Source organism: Lampris incognitus, chromosome 19 (assembly GCF_029633865.1).
Source record: "Lampris incognitus isolate fLamInc1 chromosome 19, fLamInc1.hap2, whole genome shotgun sequence".
Lineage (NCBI taxonomy): Eukaryota > Metazoa > Chordata > Actinopteri > Lampriformes > Lampridae > Lampris > Lampris incognitus.
In genome coordinates, this window is record NC_079229.1 from 11,916,519 (window position 1) to 11,936,648 (window position 20,130).

Consider the following 20,130-nt stretch of genomic DNA (forward strand, 5'->3'; position numbering starts at 1 on the left):
TTGGGTAGTGTTGTGCGCACCTGCCTGCTAAAGATGGCTGTGGCAGGTGGTTTCCCAGTGGTGCTGTGTGGGGTTGTTCTGCCTGCTCTCAGGAAGCGATTCAGTGCTTGTTGAGTGTTTTTGCATTCAAGTGTGGCAATCTGGATCGTTTTTTTCAACGTTTTCATAAAGCGCTCAACCTCCCCATTTGCTTGGGGCCAATAAGGGGTTATCTTTCTGTGGCGGAAGCCTAGGAATGACGCAAACCTGGAGAAGTCCTCAGAATTGAAAGGAGGACCATTGTCACTCTTAACAACTTCTGGGATGCCAAATAATGAGAACATGCTGTCTAGCTTTGGTATAACAACTTTTGCAGATGTGGTGGACACCTTCTCAACCACCGGGAACCTTGGATAATCGTTCATCACTACAAGTAAGTACTCTCCATTTGGCAATGAGCAGAAATCCACACTCACCTCAGTCCAGGGTGCAGCTGGAAGGGGAGTCATCTGGAGTGGTGCGTGAGATTGTGTTGTGTTTGTCACTGCTTGGCAAACAAGACAGGTTTTGACGCAGTCTTCTGTCTTTTGGTCTATACCAGGGAACCACACTTTTTTTCCCTCAAAAGTTTCTTTGTCTTTACCAACCCCTGGTGGCCTTCATGAGCAATGTCAATCACTCGGTTATGCAGGGATTAGGGTATTACCAGCTTGTTACCTCTGGGAAGGAGATCAGATGTGGACACCATGAGCTCTGACCTCTGTGCATGAAAACATCGGAGGAGTGATTTTTGGGCTGGAGACATGTCTGCTGTCTGTTCCAGAAGAGTGTGCCACTGTCCTCTTCTGGCCGCAGCTATGACCCGCTGGAGGCATGGGTCAGACTGTGTGGTAGTGTGGATCTCCTGCAGTGTCATAGCGCGGGGAACATCATGGTCAATGATGAAACGCATGTGTGCTTCAGCCAGCTCGGTGGCATGTGTGCCATTCGACTCGTGTGTGGGGACTGGGTGTCTGGAGAAGTAGTCTGCTGGGTTACCAACACCTGCCTTGTAGGTCACAGAGAAGTTGAAGTTCTGTAGCTTTAGTAGCCAGCATTCAATTCTGGGAGGGGGAGAGGAAGATGGCTTGTTAAACATGGGCACCAGCAGCTTGTGGTCAGTAACCACTGTGAATGGGCATCTGAGTAGATATAGCTGAAAATGAAGGCAGCCCCAGATTATAGCTAAAGCCTCCCTCTCAGTCTGTGAGTATCGCTGTTCTACAGGTGACAGTGTTTTGCTGGCATATGCAAGTGTGTGCAGTGTACCATCAGAGTCAGTTTGGGTAAGAACAGCCCCTAGGCCTACAGGGCTTGCGTCCACAACAACTTCTGTGTGCTTCGATTGGTCAAAATAGGCCATGACTGTGTCGCTGCTCAGTGCATTTTTGAGTTTGTCAAAAGCTGTCTGGTGGGTTGGGGACCAGTCCCACAGCTGGTCTTTCTTTGTGAGCTCTCTGAGAGGCTGCAGGGTGGCTAGACCTGGAATGAAACAACCACAGTATGTGACAAGGCCAAGGAAACTTCTGACCTCTCCTGGGTTCCGTGGGGCTGGGGTCTCCTTGACTGCAGCCACCTTCTTGGGGTCCACTGAGATGCCTTGATCTGAGAATACATATCCGAAAAACTCCACCTTGGTCTTGTTGAAGTCACATTTGTCAGCATTGAGTGTGAAGTTACATTCACTGAGACGCGTAAGGACCACCTCTAGGCTCTTGTCATGTTCTTCTTGGCTAGTGCCATACACCAGCATGTCATCACTGACGTTCAGAACACCCGGGATGTCAGACAGTGTCTCTCTAATTGTGTTTTGGAAAATCTCTGCCGCTGAAGATATCCCAAAGTTGAGTCGTTTGTAGCGCCTCAGGCCCACATGTGTTGTGAAGGTTGTTATGTAGCGGGAGTCAGGATGGAGTTCAATCTGGTGGTAGCCAGCTGTCAGATCAAGTGTGGAAAACACTTTTGCCCCATTGAGGTCTGCTAGAATGTCGTCCACTGTGGGAGTGAGGTGCCTCTCACGCTTGATGGCTTCGTTTGGGCGTCTCATGTCAACACACAGTCTGATTTTTCCTGGTTGTTTGGGCTTTGGAGCTACTACCACCGGAGAGACCCATGGCGTGGGGCCTTCAACATGTTCGATGATGTCTAGCACCTCTAGTTTCTCCAGCTCCTATTCCACTAGCTGTCTCATGTGGAAGGGGATGCGCCTGTGTTGTTGAGCCACGGGTTGCACTGTAGTGTCAATGTGGATTTTCACTTGGTGATCCTTGAGCTTTCCAATGCCTTGAAAAACGGTGGGGATTTTTTTTTTGGAGCATGAGCGGGGCACACGTACATTGTTGACCAGGCGGACTAGGTCGAGGGCAACTGCTGTCTGGCAGCTTACTACAGGAATCGCTGGCTTGTCGACCACGAAGAATGTTTCTCTGACAATTCTGTCTTGGAAGCTGAGTTGTGAGCAGAATTGCCCGTGCATTGGCAGAGGCGTGCGGGAGCCATAAGCAAAAATCTGGACTGATGTGTTCTGCAGTACTGGGCGAGCTGGGAGTGATTGAAATGTGCAATAGTCCATTACATTGACTGAGGCTCCTGTATCTACCAGCACTTCGAGAGGCGACCCATTTATCTGAATGGTCTGTTTTGGCGCTGTGATAGCTGGGTCTTTCAGTGTAAAAAGATATCTGGGGGAGTGGTCTGTGCTGTCTTCATTGGGACGCGGTGAGTGGGCATTTGATTTTGAGGTGTCATCTGACTGTTGACATTGTACATAGTTCATACTTTGTCTTGGGCGCGACCGGCACATTTTTGAGAAATGATTTTGTTTGCCACAATTGCGACATGCAAGCCCACGTGCTGGGCAGTCACCTTGATGAGGGAATGAGCCACCGCAGTTGAAGCACTCACGTCCGTGCGCGCCTGGGGCCGTATGTGCAGGCTGCCGGGCAGAATGAGCAGGTTGCCTAGCCCGCTGATTCCTGCGCTCTCGGTGGCGCAGAGCCAAAATACCACCCGAAACGGTGTCTGATCGTTTCTCCATTTCACATGCTTGTTGTTCAGACGCTTCTTCCAGCCTGGCTAGTTCCAGGAGTTTTGTCAGATTCACCGTGGGATCAGTGAGAGCTTTTCTCCTAAGCTTGTGCGATACGCAGGTTTGCACAATGTGGCGTCTTATTTCTGCGTCAACATCAGAGAACTCACAGGATACTGCAAGTGTGCATAAGCGGACATAGTGTTCCCCAACGGTTTCATTTTCAGACTGTGTAGATTGCCTAAACTTGTACACCTCAAAATCCACATTCCTCTTTGGTGAAAAATAAGTCTCAAGTGCCTTAACAGCTTTATCAAAGTCTTTAGCGTCTCCCTTAACAGACAGCGTCACAAAATGTCATATACCTGTTCGCCCGCATAATGAGGTAGCATGGCACGTTTCCTAGTATTGTCTTTGATGTCCATGGCCAACAAGACATTTTCGAAACGAGCCTTCCATTTCTCCCATCTAGGTCCCAACGTCCCCGGTGCACCTCCATGGATATCAAACGCCGGGAACGCGTCGCTCGACGCGAAAAACTTTGCCATGATGAGATGGCGGATGACTTGGATGAACTTGTTGATTCGTGCTAGCTAGCTCAGCTAATGCAGTTAGCTGAACGTTATTACCCTTTTGTTACTACTGATTAGAGTTCATAATTCAATTCTGCAGTGCAAGTTCCGTCAATCCACAAAGTCCTCGTCGCCATTGTAATGACCTACTTTTCACTCTCACAGATTATAACACCGTTTCTGAATTAGCCGTGGAACTTCGGCATGTTTATTTCGCTCCATACATAACGTGCACATAATCCGACTGACTCTCGTCTACCTTCCCGCTCCCGTGGCTGCTCTGTTTACTATCCCATAACTCCCTGTGTCCTTAAAGGTGTATTATCCTAATACTGAACATCACAGGTATGAGGAAAAATGCGGATTCCGTCCTAGCCGTGGAACAACGGACTGTACTTTACCCTCGCGGAAGTGCTGAGGGAGGCATTGGGAGTTTGACCAGCCAGTCTACATGTGTTTTGTGGACTTGGAGAAAGCTTATGACCATGTACCCGAGGGCAATCTGTGGGGGGTAACGCGGGAGTATTGGGTACCGGGGCAGTTGCTACAAGCCACCCGGTCCTTGTATAACCAAAGTGAGATCTGTGTCCGCATTCTCAGCACAAAGTCAAACACGTTTTCGGAAGGTGTACTCCGCCAAGATTGTCCGTTGTCTCCGATTCTGTTTGTGATATTCATAGACAGGATCTCAAGGTGCAGCCAAGGTAAGGAGTGTGTCCCTTTTGGGAACCTCAGAATTGCATCTCTGCTCGTCGCAGATGATGTGGTTTTGTTGGCTTCATCAGAACGCGACCTCCAGCGCGCGCTGGGGCGGTTTAAAGGTGAGTGTGAAATGGCTGGGATGAGAGTCAGCACCTCCAGGTCAGAGGCCATGGTTCTCTACCGGAAAATGGTGGCTTGCTCCCTCCGGGTTGGGGATGAGTTGTTGCCCAAGTGAAGGAGTTCATGTATCTCGGTCTTGTTCACGAGTGTGGGTAGGGTGGAGCGAGTGAGTGACAGCCGGTTTGGCGCAGCGTCAGCAGTAATGCAGACGTTGTACCGGACTGTTACGGTGAAGACGGAGATGAGCCGGAAGGGAAAGCTCTCAATTTACCAGTCAGTCTTCGTTTCAACCCTCACCTATGGTCATGAGTTTTGGATAGTGACCGAAAGGGTGAGATCGCGGATACAAGCGGCTGGAATGAGCTTCCTTCGTAGGGTGTCTGCACAGTAAAAAACTGAGTGTTAATTTAACTCCGAGAGTGTACAAATGGACCCGATCCATTTGTACACTCTTGGAGTTAAATTAACACTCAGGAAGTTAAATTAACACTCGAGATTTTACTGTGTTTGCTCAGCCTTAGAGATTGGGGACAGGAGCTCGGACATCTAGAGGTAGCTCGGAGTAGAGCCGCTGCTCCTTCGCGTCGAAAGGTGCCAGTTGAGGTGGTTCGTGCATCTGATTAGGACTCCTCCTGGGCGCCTTCCTTTGGAGATTTTCCGGGCAGGTGTGTTGTGTCCACATACATACATAGTGATGCATTGTGTTCTGTTAATGCTATTTACGTTGGAGACCGCTAGGTCCATTTGAGATAGCACCTGCTGATTACAGATATGCCATAACACTGGTAGACTACTATAGTAAATGGCCTGAAGTAGCCTTTGCTCCCCGTGCTGACACAGCTACTGTCATCCAGTTCCTGACCACTGTTTTCTCCAGAGAAGGGAATCCAAAAGAACTCGTCAGTGATAATGGACCTCAATTCATCTCCTTTGAGTTCTCTGACTTTCTCAAAAAGAGGGAAATCGGACACCTGAGATCTTCAGTTTATTATCCCAGAGCCAATGGAGAAGTTGAAAGATTCAACAAAAGCCTTAAAGACTGCCTACAGACCGCATCAATCTAAAGAGAACCCTGGAAATCACTCCTGAGAATTTACCTGATGTATTACAGAGCAACTGCTCCATGGTTGACGAATGAGAACAAAGCTACAGGTGATGGAGATGCCTGTACCTCCAAAAGATGGACACGCTGTGCATGAGAGTGAAGCAAAAACAAGTGAAGATGAAAGAATACTCAGAGGCTCACAGACACGCTAAATCAACCGACTTCCAGTCCGGTGACAAAGTACGGATTAGGAAGCCATGGAAAGTAAAGAAAGGAGAAGTGAAGTTCGAAAAACCAAGGACTGTTGTGACAAAGAAAGGACCAAACACATACTTGCTGGATTATGGAAGGATCTGGAACACCTCACGCTTATCTGCACTGCCAGAGTTGATCCCGGATACTGACTGACAGAGTAATGGACTGTACTAAAGCAGAGACTGATAAACCACCAGAATCTAACTCTGATAACCAGCTCAGATTTACAAGGATTAGAAATACACCTAGCTGGACCAAAGACTTTATCGTGGGAAAGTGGGAAAAAAATAATGCTGACTAAGGTGAGGAGGGAAAAGAAAATGTGAAAAGTGAATGATGTTATTGGGTTACATACATTATTCAGAATGTAATACTGTCAGTTCTAATCTAAGGTACTAGAAGTATTCTGTGTTCAAAAGGGAAAGATGTTGTGTCCATATACATACAGAGTAATGCATTGTGTTCTGTTAATGCTATTTACGTTGGAGACCGCTAGGTGGCACTACTATGGTTAATATGTTCCAGGTACTGTGAGTTATGCATGTGTAGAAGGAGAAGAAGAAGTAAAACGTGTCGAGGAAAAACAGTGCTAAGTAAAGTACATGTTCCCCTGTTCCTCTGCTTCATGTGTTGATGTCTGATACACAACAAGGTCCAACTGGGGGGAGACCCTGGGGTAGACCCAGAACTCGCTGGAAGGAGTACATGTCCAATGTGGCCTGGGAACGCCTTGGGATCCCCCAGGAGGTGCTGGAGGGCGTTGCCGGGGAGCAGGCGCGGATCTACGGGGTGGCAAGACTGTGTCCCAGAGGTGGCAGCTGCCACCCCATTTATAAATCAGATAATATGTTTTTAAAGTATATTTTATGTACAGGCATGGTGAAGGTCAATGAGACCCGCACCAAACTCATCTCAAACAGACGTCGCCGATTTAGAATCCCCCTCCCCCTCACAGGCGCGGATCTACGGGGTGGCGGCAAGGGGTGGCAGCTGCCACCTCTGGGACACAGTCTTGCCATCCCTTTGCCACCCCAGGGAAAAAATCTCTAGATCCGCTACTGCGTGGGGAGAGGGACGTCTGGAGTGCCCGATTGAGCTTGCTGCGGTTTATCAGGGAGTAGCTGCAGGAAGAGGGAATGTAGGTCATGTTTGAATACCGCTTTCTATCAGGAGCAGTGCAGTATGTATGTTATGAGTGATTTAATGTCCTAACATGCGCAGTGGCGTGTTAAGTAATCTATGATTTGTTTGCATTGAAACAATGTGAGAACTACTGCTGCATCCAAGTACACAAACAGGGACAGCAAGATGTTTCCGCTCGGTTTCGAACCGGGGACCTTTCGGGTGTTAGGCGAACGTGATAACCACTACACTACGGAAACCTACAAAACATGCATAATAGAGACACATACCCGAGAGCAAAAGTCTCTGCCCTACTGATAGTAATGATGTGTGCAGGGTGAATAGCTCCATCTGAATCATGAAGTAGCTGTTTGGATTAAAGAAAACTCATGCCATATTTTAAGCAACAAAACAAAAAACATCAATTTGTGTTGTTTAATTTCAATGTATTTACTCAGAGTAATCAGAGAGATGTTTTTAATGACAGGGTATGATTAAACATGCTATCTAGCCACACTAATTATTTGACAGTATATGGAGTTAGTCAACATGTTAATTTGCAGTACTGATAAACTCACCTGAGAATTTGTGCAAGGTACTGTCACCTCTTTTCTCTCCCCTCTTTCCTTTCTCTGTTTTCATCTTTGAAAGTCTTATAAGTTTTTTTTAGAAGGAATCAGGATGCCACACTGTGTTTGTCATCGCTGATATTAACACAAATTCCCTGTGTGTCTGACCAGCAAGAACAGTTCGTGACAGGGCAGTATTGTATTTAGAAATCACGTCAGGACACAGCGCTGTCGCTCGACACAACCTCTCCGTGGCATTCTTTATTTAGACTGACACAGCATCAAAGGCAGACCCGATCAAACAACCCAGAGCCCGCAGGCATCACCAATCGATCCCAGCACAATAGAACAGCACCAAATCAAATGCAGCACTGTCGATGTGTGCATACATAACATTTCCCCCCCCCCCCCGGCAGGATTTCAAACATGAAAGGTTGACACAAAGTCCTCTAGGTGGCCAGTCTTGCCACTCACAAGGCAGGCAGAACAGTCCTTCACCACAGCCTCAATATCTCTGTCTATCCCCGGCCACCACACCAGGTCTCGGCAGCGCTGTTTCAGTTTCACAATGCCCAGGTGGCCTTCATGCGCCGTATTCAAAACACGTGCACGGAGAGCAGCTGGGACCACTGTGCAAAACCCACGTGCCACGCAGGTGTCGTTCCAGCAGGAGAGCTCCTGTCTGACTCGGGCGAACGCAGCCAGCTCCTCTGGGACCTTGTGAGGCCAGCCGTTCTGGATGTAGGTGCGGAGCTGGGAGAGGACAGGGTCCTGTTCGGAGGCTGCCCTCAGCTCCTGCAGAGAGACAGTGGCCTGGAGGGGTGTGTGTAGCATTTGGACAATGTCCTTTTCCACACAGTCAGTTTCCGTCTGTGGAGCTGGGGTGGAGACAGAGCGAGAGAGCAGGTCGGCGACAACATTGTCTCTGCCTGGGGTGAACTGCAGGCTGAAGTTGTACTGGCGGAGGCGGTCAGACCAGCGGTGCAGCCTCAGGGGTTTGTGGCCTGTCCCAGATGTGGACAGCAGCGCTGTCAGGGCCTGGTGATCTGTCCTGAGGGTGAAGGAGCGGCCATAGAGGTAGAGGTGCCACCTTTCACAAGCCCAGATACAGGCTAACGCCTCACGCTCACCCACGGAGTACCGCTGCTCGGTCAGGTTGAGGGCACGGGAGGCGAAGGCAATGGGCTTCTCCACACCGTTCTGGGTTTGAGACAGCACGGCCCCTATCGCTGTGGCTGATGCGTCACAGGTCACAAAGGTGGAGCTGGAGATGTTGAAGTGAGCCAACACTGGTGGTGAAGTCAGTTGAGTCTTGAGATCACGCACAGCGTCACTGCATGCCTTTGACCACACCCATGGCTCGTCCTTACGCAGCAGCTGGCGCAGGGGGGCTGTGGTCGCAGAGTACTGGGGAAGAAACCTCAGGTAGTAACTTGTCATACCCAGGAAGGAGGCGACCTGGGCGGCCGAGCTGGGCTCAGGGATGGCCTGAATGGCGTCCACGTTGGATTGTAGTGGAGTTACACCGCTCGCTGACAGCCGGAACCCCACGAAGTCGATGGCTGGCACAGAGAGGACACATTTCTCAGCATTGAGAGTTAGCTTGTGCTTGGACAGGGCTGCGAAGACCATGTTAAGGCGCTTGTCGTGGATTTCACTGGTGGGCCCGTGTACCACTATATCGTCCAGATAAATGGCCACGCCCAGTATGCCAGCCAGCACGGAGACCATGATTTTCTGGAAGCAGCTAGGGGCGGAGCTGAGACCGAAAGGCATCCTGGTGTAGCGAAACACTCCTGCATGTGTCACAAAGGCTGTGAGGTTTCGGCTGCTGGGGTGGAGGGGCACCTGTAAATACCCCTGTCTGAAGTCGAGCTTGGAGAACACCTCAGAGCCATAGAACTGAGCAGTGAGTTCTTCTGAGGTGGGCAGTGGATACTTATCAGGGACCACTGCCTTATTTACTGCACGTAGATCGACGCAGACACGCAGGCCCCCCGACTTCTTCTTAGCCACCACGAGGTTTGAGACCCAAGGTGACGCGTCCACCGGTTCAATGATGCCAGCTTCCAGCAGTTGTTGCAGCTCGGCGGAGACCCCATCACGGAGAGCCAACGGGATGCGGCGCAGTGGTTGAATGACAGATTTCACAGCAGGGTTGAGGAGTGGTTGATGGGTGAAGGCGGAGAGGCAGCCCAGCCCCATAAACAGCGATGGCCACTTCTGCTGCCAAGGTGTGGCGACAGTCAGGATTGCTGCCCCCCTTGTGTCTAAGAGGGAGAACCCCAGAGCGGAGAACAGGTCCAGGCCCATCAGGTTGGCCCCACGGCGTGCCACATGAAAAACTGCATTAGGCACCAGCTTGGTTCCATAGCGGACAGTCAGTTGGAGAGAGCCAACCAGATCGATTTTGGAGTCACCATACCCACAGAGGACAGCTGAGGGTGCGGACAGTGGCAGTGAACCGAAAAATTGACTGTAGGTATCAACATTCAGGAGAGACACACTTGCACCGGTGTCCAACAGCAGGGGGATGCACACATCATTAATGTTGACTGTGCATGATTTGAATGACACTGGCGCAGAGCTCACCTTGTGAATGACGGCGGTTGAAGACTGGGGGGTGTGGCCCTCTGACCCAGCCGGGGAAGATCGACAGACGTTGGCAAAGTGATTGTGCTTACCGCAGCTACGGCATGTCTGGCCACGGGCAGGGCAGTTCTGAGCCCTTGAAACATGAGACCGAGACCCACAGTTACCACAGGACTGTTGAGGGCGGGGCCGAGAACGCTGTTGTTGCAGTTGCAAGACGTCCCCAGTGGAGTCGGCGCCCGCCTCGCTCTGGTTGGGTTGCGTCCCGAGGGGCAGCCGTGAGTAGAGGGAGGAGTCGTTGGCAGCTTGACTGGAGGTGGCCACTTGCTGTGTATTTAGCATAGCAGCACACTCAGCTGCTCCCTCAACCTGTAGTGCGATGGTAATTGCTCTGGACAGCAGCAGACCGTCTTTTTCCAGCAGGAGAGTCTCACGCACCTTTGCGTTGTTGGTGTGTTCGATTAGCTGGTCGCGAACCATCTCGTCCTGAAGCGGGCCAAACTTGCATGAGCTAGCTAGCCCTCGCAAATTAGCTACGTACTGCCGCACAGACTCACCAGGCAGTTGGTGTCGCTGACGGAATATAAATCGCCGAAGGAGGGCACTCTGTGGAGCAGCGAAATGGGTGCTCATAAGTCCCACAGCTTCGTCAAAGTTTGTGACGTTCCCCAGAGTCCCGAGCACACGATGACCCTCTGCTCCCAAGCAGTGAAGCAACAGAGCCGTCTTCCTAGCCTGGCTCACGTCGTCGAGCCCTGAGGCGATGATGTAATTTTCAAAACTATGTAGCCAGCGAGTCCATGGTACCGGAGGCTCGCCAGGTAATGCCAGGAAGGGGGCAGGTGGTGGGAGAGAGATATCAGCCATCCTCGTCGCCAATATTGTATTTAGAAATCACGTCAGGACACAGCGCTGTCGCTCGACACAACCTCTCCGTGGCATTCTTTATTTAGACTGACACAGCATCAAAGGCAGACCCGATCAAACAACCCAGAGCCCGCAGGCATCACCAATCGATCCCAGCACAATAGAACAGCACCAAATCAAATGCAGCACTGTCGATGTGTGCATACATAACAGGCAGGACTAGAGCATTTTGTGTAAATAGAAGTGGGAAGAAATACAGACGAAGTTCAGATATTTACTTTTTGCCAAAATAATAAATTGGCAGGTGTTTTTTGTTATGTAATTGAATAATAAACCTTCTGAGACCACATTCAATAAGGACTATTGGAATCGTCCTGCCGTACCCCACAATCCACAGAAAGTTTATCTGGACTAGATTTCAATATTGTATGTGTAGACAAATCTGTCTTAATGAAATAAAGTTAATTTATGTTTCAATCCTCATTGAAGGAGTCAAGGCGGTCAAGAAAACAGTTTGATGTACAGCCACTCGGGGAGTAGTTGAAGGAAGAGGGGGATGTAGGTCATTATAAAATACCCCTCTCTATCGGGAGCAGTGCAGTGTGTATGCTATGAGTGATTTCATGTCCTGACGTGCATAGTGGTGTGTTAAGTAATCTATGATTTGTTCATGTTGAAAATACGAGAGAAATAGTGCCGTATCCGAGCACACAGACAGCGAATGTTTCCGCCCGGGGGACCTTTCGCGTGTGAGGCGAACGTGATAACCACTACACTAAGGAAACGTACAAGACATGCGTTGTACAGACACATACCTCTGAGCAAATGTCGCTGCTCTGTTGATAGTAATGATCTATCCGAATGTACAAGGAAGGACGGGAAACTGTTCCCGCGCGGTTTCGAACCGGGGACCTTTCGCGTGTAAGGCGAACGTGATAACCTCTACACTACGGAAACAGAGGGTCCATACATATCCGTAGTACAGACCTCTGAGCAAACCTCGCTGCCTTATTGATAGTAGTGATTTAAGCTGGATGGTGTGGTGACCCACATATATATGACGAGAGACATTCACCTAAGAGGACGGTGTACCTTTAAGGGAAGAGGCGAGGGGTCAGATAATGCACTTCCGCTTCCGGTTCACGTGTCGTTGTCGAATGTATGACATGCTAAATTGGAGCTAGTAAACTACCTCGACTATGTCTACTCTCACGTCTCCTGTCTCGTTGTTTTCTAACTCCACATTGGTGACCCCGACGTGATCGAACTACTAATACGAGTATGTCTGACAACGATGACGCCGGGAATAATGCTGCCGCGGTACCCGCTCCCGACGCCGGTGCTAACAACATGGCTATTGCTAACGCGAGCATTTACGCCGCTACTGTGAAGCTACCCGACTTTTGGCAGCATAATCCACGGCCGTGGTTTCAACATGTGGAAGCCCAGTTCCAGCTGAGAGGGATAATGCAGGATGCAACGCAGTACTTCCACGTAGTGGCGGCGTTAGACGCATCGACAACGGCGCGAGCAAGGACACTGTTGGAAGCTCCGCCAGCTGCTGGCAAGTACGATGCTATAAAGACATTCCTCCTGAAACTATTTGAACTGTCGGAGCTGGAGAAGGCAGACCGTTTACTGTCTCTGAATGGCCTCGGCGACGGCAAACCGTCTGAGTTAATGGAAAAAATGCTGTCTGTGCTGGGATCGGCTGATCTGGCCTTTCTTTTAACACACATTTTTCTGAGGCAGCTCCCCGCACCTGTACGCACAGCACTGGCCAGCTCTCCTCTCGCCGCCTCCAAGGACTACCGTTCTCTGGCTGCTGAAGCAGACAGGGTTTTCCTGGCCAACCGGCAACAGTTTGTGCATGCCCTGCTACCCCACCAGACCGCCCCACCACCACCTGTGTACGACCATATGGACACCGCGGCTGCGGTGACAGCCCGCCGCCAACCTGACGACGGGCTCTGTTATTACCATGCCAGGTTTGGGGCAAAAGCAAAACAGTGTCGCAAACCCTCCAGTTACAGGGTTCAGGGACACGCCAAGGCCGGCGCTCGTTAACGGCTATGGGCGCCGGCCGTGACTGCAAGCTGTTGTTCATCAGAGACTCCTTGTCGAGCCGGCGGCTGCTGGTTGACTCTGGCGCTCAACGCAGCATACTACCAGCACAAGCTGTGGACACGATGACCGACAGTCACGGCCCACAGATGGACGCCGCCAACGGCACGTCCATTCGGACGTACGGTATCAGACATGTGGACATGTGTTTTGGCGGCCGACGTTTCGGCTGGGACTTTGTGATGGCTGCTGTATCCACCCCGCTCCTAGGGCGGATTTCCTCTGTGCTTTCAACCTGCTGGTGGATGTTAAAAACTGTCGCATGATTGATGCCGTCTCTTTTGCGTCATACCCCTGCACGCTTGGGGGGGCTGGAGCGCTGTGCCTCGCTAACACACACTCCACCGGGGATCCATACCAACGCCTGCTCGCAAATTTCCCCGAGCTCACCACACCCACCTTCTCCTCGGCGGTGGCCAAGCACGGCGTGGAACATCATATCACCACAGTGGGCCCCCCAGTTTACGCCCGGGCCCGACGCCTCGACTCGGCCAAGCTCGCAATAGCCAGGGAGGAGTTTTCGACTATGGAGCGCCTCGGCATTGTCCGCCGTTCTGACAGCCCGTGGGCTTCCCCTCTTCACATGGTTACTAAGGCCGACGGGGGTTGGCGCCCGTGCGGGGACTACTACTACTACTGCTTTCGGCTGCTCCCGTTAGGGGTCGCCACAGCGGATCATCCGTTTCCATTTCTTCCTGTCTTCTGCGTCTTCCTCTGTCACACCAGCCACCTGCATGTCTTCCCTCACCACATCCATAAGCCTCCTCTTTGGCCTTCCTCTTCTCCTCTTCCCTGGCAGCTCCATATTCAGCATCCTTCTCCCAATATACTCAGCATCTCTCCTCCACACATGTCCAAGCCATCTCAATCTTGCCTCTCTTGCTTTGTCTCCAAACCGTGCAACCTGAGCGGTCCCTCTAATATAATCGTTCCTAATCCTGTCCTTCTTCGTTACTCCCAGTGAAAATCTTAGCATCTTCAACTCTGCCACCTCCAGCTCCGCCTCCTGTCTTTTCGTCAGTGCCACTGTCTCCAAACCACATAACATAGCTGGTCTCACAACCATCTTGTAAACTTTCCCTTTAACTCTTGCTGATACCCTTCTGTCGCAAATCACTCCTGACACACTTCTCCACCCACTCCAACCTGCCTGCACTCTCTTTTCACCTCTCTACTGCACTCCCCGTTACTTTGGACAGTTGACCCCAAGTATTTAAACTCAAATGCCTTTGTCACCTCCACTCCTTGCATCCTGACCATTCCACTGTCCTCTCTCTCATTCACGCATAAGTATTCCGTCTTGCTCCTACTGACTTTCATTCCTCTTCTCTCCAGTGCATACCTCCACCTCTCCAGGCTCTCCTCAACCTGCACCCTACTCTCGCTACAGATCACAATGTCATCCGCGAACATCATCGTCCATGGAGACTCCTGCCTGATCTTGTCCGTCAACCTGTCCATCACCATTGCAAACAAGAAAGGGCTAAGAGCCGATCCTTGATGTAATCCCACCTCCACCTTGAACCCATCTGTCATTCCAACCGCACACCTCACCATTGTCACACTTCCCTCATACGTATCCTGCACCACTCCTACATACTTCTCTGCAACTCCTGACTTCCTCATACAATACCACACCTCCTCTCTCGGCACTCTGTCATAAGCTTTCTCTAAATCTACAAAGACACAATGCAACTCTTTCTGGCCTTCTCTATACTTCTCAATCAACATTCTCAAAGCAAACATCGCATCTGTGGTGCTCTTTCATGGCATGAAACCATACTGCTGCTCGCTGATCATCACCTCTCCTCTTAACCTAGCTTCTATTACTCTTTCCCATATCTTCATGCTGTGGCTGATCAACTTTATACCTCTGTAGTTGTTACAGTTCTGCACATCGCCCCTGTTCTTGAAAATCGGTACCAGTATGCTTCTTCTCCACTCCTCAGGCATCCTCTCACTTTCCAGGATTGTGTTAAACAATCTAGTTAAAAACTCCACTGCCATCTCTTCTAAACATCTCCATGCCTCCACAGGTATGTCATCAGGACCAACTGCCTTTCCATTCTTCATCCTCTTCATAGCTGCCCTCACTTCCTCCTTGCTAATCCGCTGAACTTCCTGATTCACTATCCCTACATCATCCAACCTTCTCTCTCTCTCATTTTCTTCATTCATCAGCCCCTCAAAGTATTCCTTCCACCTTCTTAGCACACTCTCCTCGCTTGTCAGCACATTTCCATCTCTATATTTGATCGCCCTAACTTGCTGCACATCCTTTGCAGCTTGGCCCCTCTGTCTAGCCAATCGGTACAAGTCCTTTTCTCCTTCCTTAGTGTCTAATCTGTCATACAACTCACCATACGCCTTTTCCTTTGCCTTTGCCACCTCTCTCTTTGCTTTACGTTGCATCTCCTTGTACTCCTGTCTACTTTTTTCATCTCTCTGACTATCCCACTTCTTCTTTGCCAACCTTTTCCTCTGTATAATTTGCTGTACTTCCTCATTCCACCACCAAGTCTCCTTGTCTTCCTTCCTCTGTCCTGATGACACACCAAGTACCTTCCTAGCTGTCTCCCTCACTATTTCTGCAGTGGTTGTCCAGCCATCTGGCAACTCTTCACTACCACCCAGTGCCTGTCTTAACTCCTGCCTGAACTCCACACAACAGTCTTCCTTCTTCAACTTCCACCATTTGATCTTCGGCTGTGTCTTCACTCGCTTCCTCTTCTTGGTCTCCAAAGTCATCCTACAGACCACCATCCGATGCTGCCTAGCTACGTTCTCCCCTGTCACCACCTTGCAGTCTCCAATCCCTTTTAGATGGCGCCTTCTACATAAGATATGGTCCATCTGTGTGCACTTTCCTCCACTCTTGTACGTCACCCTGTGTTCCTCCCTCTTCTTGAAATATGTATTCACCACAGCCATTTCCATCCTTTTCGCAAAATCGACCACCATCTGTCCTTCCATATTTTTCTTCTTGACTCCATACCTTCCCATCACCTCCGTTCCCTTCGCCAACATGTCCATTGAAGTCCGCTCCAATCACCACTCTCTCCTCCTTGGGTACCCTCTCCACCATGTCGTCCAACTCACTCCAGAATTCTTCTTTTTCATCCATCTCACACCCAACTTGCGGGGCATATGCGCTGATAACATTCAGCAATAAACCTTCAATTTCCAGCTTCATACTCAGCACTCTGTCTGACACTCTCTTCACCTCCAGCACGCTCTTGACATACTCTTCCTTCAGAATTACCTCTACCCCATTACTCCTCCCATTCACACCATGGTAGAAGAGTTTGAACCCACCTCCGATACTCCTGGCCTTACTCCCCTCCCACCTGGTCTCTTGCACACACAGTATGCCTACCTTTCTTCTTTCCATCATGTCAGCCAGCTCTCTCCCTTTACCAGTCATAGTGCCAACATTCAAAGTTCCAACTCTCACCTCCACATGCCTACCCTTCCTCCTCTCTAGCTGCCTCTGGACATGCTTTCCCCCTCTCCTTCTCCTTCGCCCAACAGTAGCATAGTTTCCACCGACACCCTGCTGGTTAACAGTACCGGTGGCGGTCGTTGGTAACCCGGGCCTCGACCGATCCGGTATGTAAGTCTTATTTATGATCCGCATATTTGATTTGGCAAAGATTTTACGCCGGATGCCCTTCCTGACGCAACCCTCCCCATTTGTCCGGGCTTGGGACCGGCACTAAGGATGCACTGGCTTGTGCATCCTCAGTGGCTGGGTTGGCGCCCGTGCGGGGACTACCGTCGCCTAAACAATGCCACGACCCCCGACCGGTACCCCATACCGCACATACAAGATTTCTCTACCCACCTGGCGGGCGCTGCCATCTATTCCAAAATCGACTTAGTGCGGGGGTATCACCAAGTGCCGGTCCACCCACTGGATGTCCCAAAAACGGCTGTCATCACACCCTTTGGGCTCTTTGAGTTCTTACGTATGCCTTTCGGCCTTAAAGGGGCGGCGCAGACGTTTCAGCGCCTTATGGATTCTGTGCTCCGCGACATGCCATTTTTGTTTGTGTACTTAGATGACATCCTCGTGGCCAGCGCGTCGGCGGAGGAACACGTGACGCACCTCAGACAGCTGTTCGACAGGCTCAGCGAACACGGCCTCATCATCAACCCAGCTAAGTGTCAGTTCGGGGAGTCGTCCATCACCTTCCTCGGGCACCACATCACTCCACAGGGGGCCGTTTCCCTCCCTGCCAGGGTTGAGGCTGTCACCATGTTCCCCCGCCCCCGCACTGTACAGTCGCTGCAGGAATTCCTGGGCATGGTGAACTTTTATAACCGTTTCCTGCCCCGTGCCGCCCACATCATGCGTCCCCTGTATGAGGCCCTGCGGGGTAAGAAGTCTAAGGACGAGCTGGACTGGTCTTCGGGGATGGACGAGGCTTTTGTGGCCGCCAAGACCGCGCTGGTCAACGCTGCGCTGCTAGCTCACCCGTCGCCTGCCGCCCCCATAGCCCTTACAACGGATGCCTCCGACTACGCCGTGGGGGCCGTGTGTGAGCAGTGGGTGGGTGGGGGGGGGGGGGCTGGCAGCCGTTGGCGTTCTTCAGTAAACAACTCCGTGAGAGCGAGCGCAAATACAGCACCTTTGATAGGGAACTGCTGGGTCTCTCCCTCGCAACCAGACACTTTAGGTTCCTATTGGAGGGCCGACAGTTCACCGCTTTCGTGGACCACAAACCGCTGACGTTCTGTATGGCCAAAACCTCAGAACCGTGGTCTGGGCGTCCGCAGCGCCATCTCGCGGCGGTTTCCCAGTTTACCACGGACATACAACACGTGTCGGGCAAGGATAACTTTGTCGCCGACTGCCTTTCACGGGCGGTTGTTAACGCCGTTCACTTGGGACTCGACTACCCCGCTATGGCAGCGGACCAAGCCAAGGACGCGACCGTTCAAGACTACCGGTCGACCCCTACGGCGCTACGGCTGGAGGACGTGACGTTCGACCCGGCCAACACCACCCTCCTCTGTGACATCTCCACCGGTCAACCGCGCCACCTGGTGCCTACTTCCTGGCGGCGCCGAGTTTTCGACACCGTCCACGGCCTTTCCCACCCGGGAGTGAAGGCCTTGACCAAGCTGGTGAGCGTCAAGTTCGTTTGGCCTGGGCTCCGTAAGGATGTTAGAGCCTGGGCCGGCTCGTGTGTGGCGTGCCAACGCGCCAAGGTGCACCGCCATACCAAGGCCCCTTTGGCGCCGTTTGCGGTTCCAGAGAGGCGGTTTGACCATGTCAATGTTGACCTGGTGGGTCCCCTGCCCGTCTCCCGTGGTTATACGTTCCTCCTCACTATTGTGGACAGGGCCACCAGGTGGCCAGAGACTATTCCCTTGTCCTCCACGATGGCAGCAGACGTAGCATGGGCGTTCATCGGCTGCTGGGTGGCCCGTTTCGGCACGCCTGGTGACATCACGAGCGACCGGGGCTCCCAGTTTACCTCGGAGCTCTGGACGGCGGTCGCTGAGCACCTGGGGGTGAAGGTCCACCGCGCTACGGCGTACAACCCGCAGAGCAACGGACTTTGTGAGCGGTTCCATCAGGACAGGAAAGCCGCTCTGCGGGCAAGCCTCACTGGCTGCGACTGGATGGACCGGCTCCCGTGGGTCATGCTCGGCCTGCGTTCGGCCCCGAAGGAAGACCTCCAGACCTCCTCCGCTGAGCTGGTGTATGGCCAGCCCCTGCGGGTTCCGGGGGAGTTTCTTCCGGATGCTATGGCTCCCTGGTCGGCCGCCTCTCACCTCAGTACGTCCCGGAGCGCTGCCGGTGCCTTCGCTCCCGTTCCGATGTCTCAACACTGCCTCCCCCGGTCCTACGTCCCCAAGGATCTGCCATCGGCGAGGTACGTCTTCATTAGGCACGACAGCCATCGGTCCCCGCTGCAGCCCCCATACGACGGGCCCTTCCGCGTCCTGGAGGCGGGGGATAAGAACTTTGTGGTGGACATGGGGGGCAGGCCGGAGCGGGTCGCTATAGACCGTCTCAAGCCCGCTCACTTTGACATTGGGGAGCCAATGCAATTGGCCCTACCCCCGCGGCGGGGGCGCCCTCCTAGGTCGGCCCCGGCACCTGCCTCTGTTCCTACTTCGGCCCCGCCTATGGCCCGGGTTTCGGCCCCATCTGTTTCCCCTCCTGTGAAGCGCAGCCGTTATGGCCGCAGGGTCCGCCCCCCGACTCGTCACCTGTTTTCCCCGTGACTTTGCACTATGTCATTGACTGTTCTGTTGTAGGGTCTATTTTTATGTTCATGACTTGCACTTTTGCTGTTTTGCATTGTTTTGTGTAGGTGAATTCTGGGGGGGGGGCTGTGTGGTGACCCACATCTATATAACGAGAGACATTCACCTAAGGGGACGGTGTACCTTTAAGGGAAGAGGCGAGGGGTCAGATAATGCACTTCCGCTTCCGGTTCACGTGTCGTTGTCGAATGTATGACATGCTAAGTTGGAGCTAGTAAACTACCTCGACTACGTCTACTCTCACGTCTCCTGTCTCGTTGTTTTCTAACTCCACAATGGACAAATTTCCAACTGAATCATGAAGTAGCTGTTTGGATTAAAGATAACCAGTGTCACATTTTAACCAGAAATTGTGTTGTTTAATTTAAATGTGAATACCCAGAGTATTCAAAGATTTTTTTTTAACGAGAACGTATGAGGAAAAATGCGGATTCCGTCCTGGCCCTGGAACAACGGACCAACTCTTCACCCTTGCGGAAGTCCTGAGGGGAGGCATGGGTGTTTGACCAGCCAGTCTACATATGTTTTGTGGACTTGGAGAAAGCTTATGACCGTGTACCCCGGCGCACTCTGTGGAGGGTAATGCGGGAGTATGGGGTACTGGGGCAGTTGCTACAAGCCATCCGGTCTTTGTATAACCAAAGTGAGATCTGTGTCCGGATTCTCAGCACAAAGTCAAACACGTTTTCGGAGGGTGTTGTGCTCCGCCAAGGTTGTCCCTTGTCTGTTTGTAATATTCATGGACATGATCTAAAGCTGCAGGCAAGGTGAGGAGTGTGTCTGTTTTTGGAACCTCAGAATTGACCTTTCGCAAAGTCCCGCCCCCCTTAGTTA

At 51.6% G+C, this 20,130-nt stretch overlaps 1 protein-coding gene and 2 non-coding genes across 3 annotated transcripts in view; 1 reads left to right on the forward strand and 2 right to left on the reverse strand.

Annotated features, from left to right (window-relative positions):
- The window catches only part of acp5b (acid phosphatase 5b, tartrate resistant), a 120,915-nt gene that overhangs the window by 21,306 nt on the left and 79,479 nt on the right, over positions 1 to 20,130 (forward strand). The gene's annotated exons all lie outside the window — the stretch shown is intronic.
- Positions 7,050 to 7,122, reverse strand: trnav-aac (transfer RNA valine (anticodon AAC)). The gene has a single exon. It is a non-coding gene; the product is annotated as a tRNA-Val (tRNA).
- On the reverse strand, positions 11,775 to 11,847 carry trnav-uac (transfer RNA valine (anticodon UAC)). Its single transcript has one exon. It is a non-coding gene; the product is annotated as a tRNA-Val (tRNA).